Source organism: Dipodomys ordii, unplaced genomic scaffold, assembly GCF_000151885.1.
Source record: "Dipodomys ordii isolate 6190 unplaced genomic scaffold, Dord_2.0 Scaffold44, whole genome shotgun sequence".
NCBI classification, from domain to species: domain Eukaryota; kingdom Metazoa; phylum Chordata; class Mammalia; order Rodentia; family Heteromyidae; genus Dipodomys; species Dipodomys ordii.
This window is the reverse complement of record NW_012267260.1, coordinates 1,880,649-1,886,648: the sequence shown is the minus strand read 5'-3', so window position 1 is coordinate 1,886,648 and position 6,000 is coordinate 1,880,649. Positions and strand designations below refer to the sequence as shown.

The window sequence follows — 6,000 nt, the reverse complement described above, 5'->3', positions numbered from 1 at the left end:
CCCCCTGCCCCTACCTGGCCTCCCTCCCCCCTGCCCCTTCCTGGCCTCCCCCTGCCTCCCTCTTTTCCTTCTTGTCTCTTTTCCCTTCCTCCCTCGACTTCTTCCTTGAAAAAGATATAAAGCTTAATAGGAAAGGAAATATGCTTTTAATTGAATGAGCGTGGCTCATCACAAGTACCCCCCCTCTCCCCAACCGTCTTCTGGTCTTCCTGGCAGGGATGACGGCTGACTGGGGAGAGTGGTCTCCAGGTCTTCCACTGACACTGTGTGGCGAAGGCTGGAACTACAGTATTTTCCACACGTTTCCTAAGTAAATAGTTTTATACATGTAATATATAACAATCAAAAATCGTTACCCTGTATATCTTTGACGTAGCTATATTCAGAGACGTGCCAATTAAACAAACCTCAAGCCTACTTCTAAACAGTAGCTTTACATTTATTATCATCACATCACACTTTTACTTTACAAATATCTACCATTTCTGCGAACAATCACAAGGTTGCTACCTTTGATGCTACATTAATAGACTGGGATGCTGGTGTTTTAAAAACCCTTGTGTTTACTTCACTATCTTAGACTTTACTTCATGAAAATAGATTTGATGGACCTATTCTAAGGTTATTTCTAGGCATTTCTGTTCTGTCTGTAGGAACTTTGAGGAGAGCAGGAATATGAAAAGAAATGTGGGGGAAGACAGACCTGCACATCGGCCTGTGAGTGCGTAAGTTAGTCTAGCCATTGCAGAGAACCGTATGGAGGGCCACTGGAATTCTAAACGTAGACCTGCCATATGATACAGAAATCTTGCTACAGGGTTTGTACCCAAAGCTCAAGAAATCAGTATCCTAAGAACTGCATGCATGCCTGTGTTTACTTGGTCAGAAATGGAGACAGAACTTCTACCAACAGATCAATCCATTCAAAACACATGGTGTGTGCCCTTCTAGAAACAACGAAGTCCTGGCGATTGTGAGAAGAGAGACAGAACCGGCGGCTACCGTGCCCACCAGTCAAGTGCAGAAAAATGCGCTCGCTCAGCTCTGGAGTCCACCACAGTGACCTGCTGTCAGGGAGCACAGGGGCCACCACAGCCTGGAGGCAGGGGGACCTGAGTCCATGAGCAGAGTCAGGGGGCTGCGTCACCCCGGGCTGAGGGGAAACTGCACCGCGCGGGGTCACCATGGACGACACTAAAACGCAGTCCATTTCCAAGCACTCGGGGAAGAGACCGTTACCAGAAAGGAGACACGGCGGCTTGCGATGGAGCCAGGCTGACTGCGATGTATTTTTTTAAATGTATGTTCTTTCTTATCATGAGGCTTGAACGCAAGGCCTGGGTGCTGTTCCTTAGCTTTTTCACTCAAGGCTGGCGCTCTACCATGTGAGCCAGGGCTCTACGTCTGGGGAAAGCGTGTTTACATTACAATAAACTAGACACAGCGCAGCCCCACTGTTGTTCAGGTGTGGGGGACCAGGTCTCCCCGGGTAGCCCAGTCTTGCCTCTGCTGGCCCTGTGCCGGGCGGCTGGGGCGCTGCCTGGGTGGACCTGGCTTGTGTTGGCCGTGTCTGCACGTGAATGCAATCGCCTTGCTTGTGTTCATGCTGTGCAGCCCCTGCCGCCAGCCACCTTCCAAACGCCACTGCTTTCCAAAACACCATTCCTTACTCTCTAGATATTCTTCTCTTCCCACCTACCATCAGAAAGGAAACGGAGAGATGAAGGAGAGACGCGAGAAAGGCCCATTTGTCCAGGGTATATTATATACGGTGATATCACATTGAAACCCCCTGGTACAATCAATATATGCGAATTAATTTTAAATCGACTTAAAAAATCATTGGTTTTTTCTGTGTATGGTGTGGCATGCTTATAATCCCCTAACATGGGAAATGAGCAGAAAAATCAATGATTGTAGAAGCCAGTCTTGACTCTCTATTGAGTTTGTACTCAGTTTGGGATAAATAGAGAGATGCTGTCTCAAAAAAAAAATCACCCAACCAATCAACCAACAAAACAACACAAATGGAAACCTTCCTCTGTCCCTGACTCAGACGCCCCGTGACGGATGGAAATGTAATCATGAAGTCATTGTTCTTTTGTGCTTGGCTCATTTCCCCAGCGTAATGTCTGTGTTCCATTTTACCATTACACAGATCTAAAGCAGTTGTAAAACCTTAAAATCAGCTTGACATGTTTAGTACAGATTTTTAGAGGCGTGGTAATACAATAATAAATCATATTTTGATGTTATATCTTATAGTCAATTACTACGTGACCTTTCGTGATTCATGTATATTAAAGAATCCTGGCTGCACTGTTGATGGTGTTTGAATCCAGTTGGATTCAGAGCACTAGCTCATAAACACTGTGTCACTCTAAATTTCTCTGAGTGAAACGATTGGTTTGAGAGTTCATCTTTGTCCATATGTTTTGATGTATAAAAAACCAACTTATTCTAACTGAAACTAATAATTCCACTCTTGTAGAATGATAAATTCATATTTATTATCCCTCGTGAAAGCCAATTTAATCTTCCATTTGGGGCCCATGCAATAACCAGTACCGGGCTCAGATCATTTTCTAAAGAGTTTAGTCATGTGTGATTTCAGCATCCTGGCCTGTGGTTTTTCACAAGCAGCTCAAGCTCTGCAGAGAAAGGACTGGAGCCTGTCTGTACCTCCTGCCTTACAGAGAAAGAGAGGCAGGTGTGTGGGGAGTGGGAGAGGGGGAAGAGATTGATTTTTGTCTTCTTGTCAATCCTGACTTTCAGGATCTCTAGTTGAGTCAAATCCATGTGGAAAACGGCACTTCATCGACTCTGCTTCCTCACCTTCTCTTCTCTCCCTTTACTGCCATGCTCTGTTGTTTCTCATTGATCCCTGGTTTGTGGGGAGTCAGCCTTAAGTGGAGGCTTCTTCGCTGCAGGCCAACATGGACACTGACACCCTCCACAGACCTGGTATTGGGTGTAGTGACCCTGTGCAGGTCTGGACCGCACCGAAGCTCATCAGGAGAACTGAGAGCAACCATGTCAGAAGCATGTGCCATGCAGAACTCTCAGATTTCATTGGAAAGAAATGAAGAAAGGGAATGCTCTTTCTGTAATCGCTCTCTTGGGAGAATATCCCAAATTAGTAGCATCTTATAAGTATATGTGTGAGCAAGGGCAGCACACGTTGATTTGGAAGTCAAGTGTGTCCTAGGAAGCAGATCTTGTTGTTTTGAGGAGAAATGTATAGGAGCCAAGAAAAGTAATGCAAAAGAAAACTCCCACAGAGATTTTTAAAATATGCAAAAAAAATGAGTGAAGGCCATTAATAGAAAGACAGCTACCACGCAGAGGAACGTGTTAGAGCAAGGGAAACTGTTTGTAGCTAATGCTTACAATGACCCGGCACCGAGTACTTGGAATAGAAATAAAACAAATAGGATATGGAGGTTCAGGAGATGTTGTGGAGGTGAAAAGCACCTTTCCCTGGGGAAGAAGGAAGAAGAAGAATAAAATCAGGAAAAGACAATGACCTGTGACCAGAAAATGGTAGTGTTCTTTCTGTTCTCCAAGGACTTCAATGGGTGAATGGATGAACCAATGAGATGTGTGTTTGACCATCACACACTTCGGAAATGTGTACTTGGAGATGCGTGTAACCGGCTCTAGTCACCTGCAATGTGTTCAAATGGAGAGACAAAGATGCTGAGAGAAAAATCTCTGCTGCTTCATTTGGAGGGCAGAGCACTGGAAACAGTAGGAGCCTTCTATAAACATCAGAACAGACATGACAGCCATGATTCCCTACTCAACATGGCATGGCCATACGGTCTAACATAAAACACTAAGTGTTTGACATTCTCCAACATCTCCATTTCCTCTTTTCTTGCCTTGCTAGAAGTCTAAGGAAAGAACCTACAGCACAACAAAATAATTCTGATAATCAGATACACATATGATCAAAAAGATGGGGACCTTGGTTGCTAAGAAGGCTGTAAGAGCTCAGGCTGTCCTGATAGAAGAAAGAGAGCAGACAAAGCCACCCCCTGCTCCTGGCCTTGCGGCTCATTTCCATCTGTGGAGAGGGGAGGGGTGAGGGTGACGAGGGATGGAGAATCCTGAGGATTGTGATTCCCGGGAAGGAAGATTTCATGGGCCAGAACTGGGCTTGTTATGAATTTGGGTGAATGCTGTGAGGGGTTGAACCGTCCCTGCTTTCACCATGCCCCAGCGAAGCTCTGACCTCCACCGCCTCGGAGAGCGCCCTCCCTGGGAAGCCAGGTAGCTGCTGATGGGATCAGTTAAGATCAGGTCCTGCTGCTTGGAGGCGGACCCTATCCAGTGTAATTACCGTCCTTGTCAGAGGTGGCTGGATGCAGACAGAAGCACAGAGACGGTCACGTGACCCCAGGGACAGACTAGACATGGGCAGAAAACCCCGGGGAGCCTGGGAGAGGAAGAAACGGTGGAAACACACCTATGCACAGCTCACCTCGTAGCTGTAAGACTCTACCTCAGGTTTGTTGTGATGTCGTCTTTACTGTACATTTTTAGATCAGGACAAGTAAATAATATAGCATAAGGTAAAAGCAAACTAGGCAGGTAGCATTTATTCTTGGATTTCTAAGAAGGAATTAAGAACTAGTAAGCAGAAATAAAATGGAACAGATTTCAACTCAGCATGAACAAGAACTTGCCAGCAGCTAAAGCTATCGGAAAATGAACTCAAGGACTTCAGAAAGTCATGTATTCTCTGGCACAGTAGATGATTGGAAAGGGTAAATCAGTGATTTGGCAGAGGTGATCGTTCATACATCAGATAATAGGTTAGATGGAATCATTTCCAACTTAAAAGTTGTTGCTGTGTTACAGGCCTACAATACAGACTGTAGCACTGTTTACATTGTCTGCTTCAACAGGAAGAGGACATGGGAGAAGGGTAACGTTCCAGTATCACTTCTAGCCTCCATTCATTGTTTTCTATCCACACTTTGCACCAATTGGAAGGTATACTCATGGTATTCCCTTCATGTGCTGCCTCTGGTAGAGCAGCTGATAGTTTTAAGTTTGTGGAGCCACGTACGGTGGCAGCGATTGAGAGTCTGTCGGACACACGTCTGCTTTGATACTGACTGGGCGCGACGCCTCCATGTTGCCCTCCCACCACTGCATTTCCTCAGCTCCAAAATGTGCACAGTCCAAAGCAAATCAGATCTAACCACTCCCCGAGACTTCTTCTCGATCTGTGGCATTTTCACCCTTTAGCCGAGTGGTGAGCAAGTTCCAGAAATGTGATATTCTTGACTGTTTTGTTATGGAACTATGAGAATGCATTTCCGGTGGTTAGGACAAGTGTGTGCGTGTGGTGCATGTGGTGTGTGTGTGTGTGTGTGTCTGTGTTTCAGTTGCTCGTTGGGGGTAGATTACGCAGCCACAGCATTGTCCAGTGGAAGGCTGCCCGCTGGGTGCCCTGGCCAAGGCTGGCTGAGGCACCTGGCATCGCTCTGCTGAGTGAGAGGAAGAAGTGAAGTATTTAAAACTGAATTGCAGGAACGAAGTATCTTAACTTGCCCTTCCCTGGCCGTCGATGGCCCAGTTTCAGTATTGAGAGCAGGAAACACCTTTTCCAGCACCTGAAACCCTAAATAAATGGTACCTAATTGTCTGGAGCCATCTTTAGCCAGGGACTTAAATTCAACCAGGCGTTCTTTTATTTCTATGCACTGTAAGTCTCCTTACTGCTCACACCATGGCTGGTGCCAGGTTCGTGGCAGCGAGCAGGGTCACAGCCCTGAGAGGACAGCAAGCCCGCCACTAGAAGCAGTTAGAGGTGTGGGCACGCACCGCTCCAGCCCTGGCGCCTGTGTGTGTCATGGTGAACAAAGCAGGTGGAGGGCAGGGGGTGGGGAGAAGATGTCATGTCCAGGAGCACGTCCGGGGGGATGGCTTTTAAACGTGGTCTGGGTCACAGGAGCGCTGTGAAAGTCTCACCAAGTCCCCTTCACT

General features: G+C 46.5%; 1 protein-coding gene across 1 annotated transcript in view; it reads left to right on the top strand.

Annotated features, from left to right (window-relative positions):
• Window positions 1–6,000, top strand: part of Hcrtr2 (hypocretin (orexin) receptor 2) — a 48,205-nt gene that overhangs the window by 26,511 nt on the left and 15,694 nt on the right. The window lies entirely within an intron of this gene.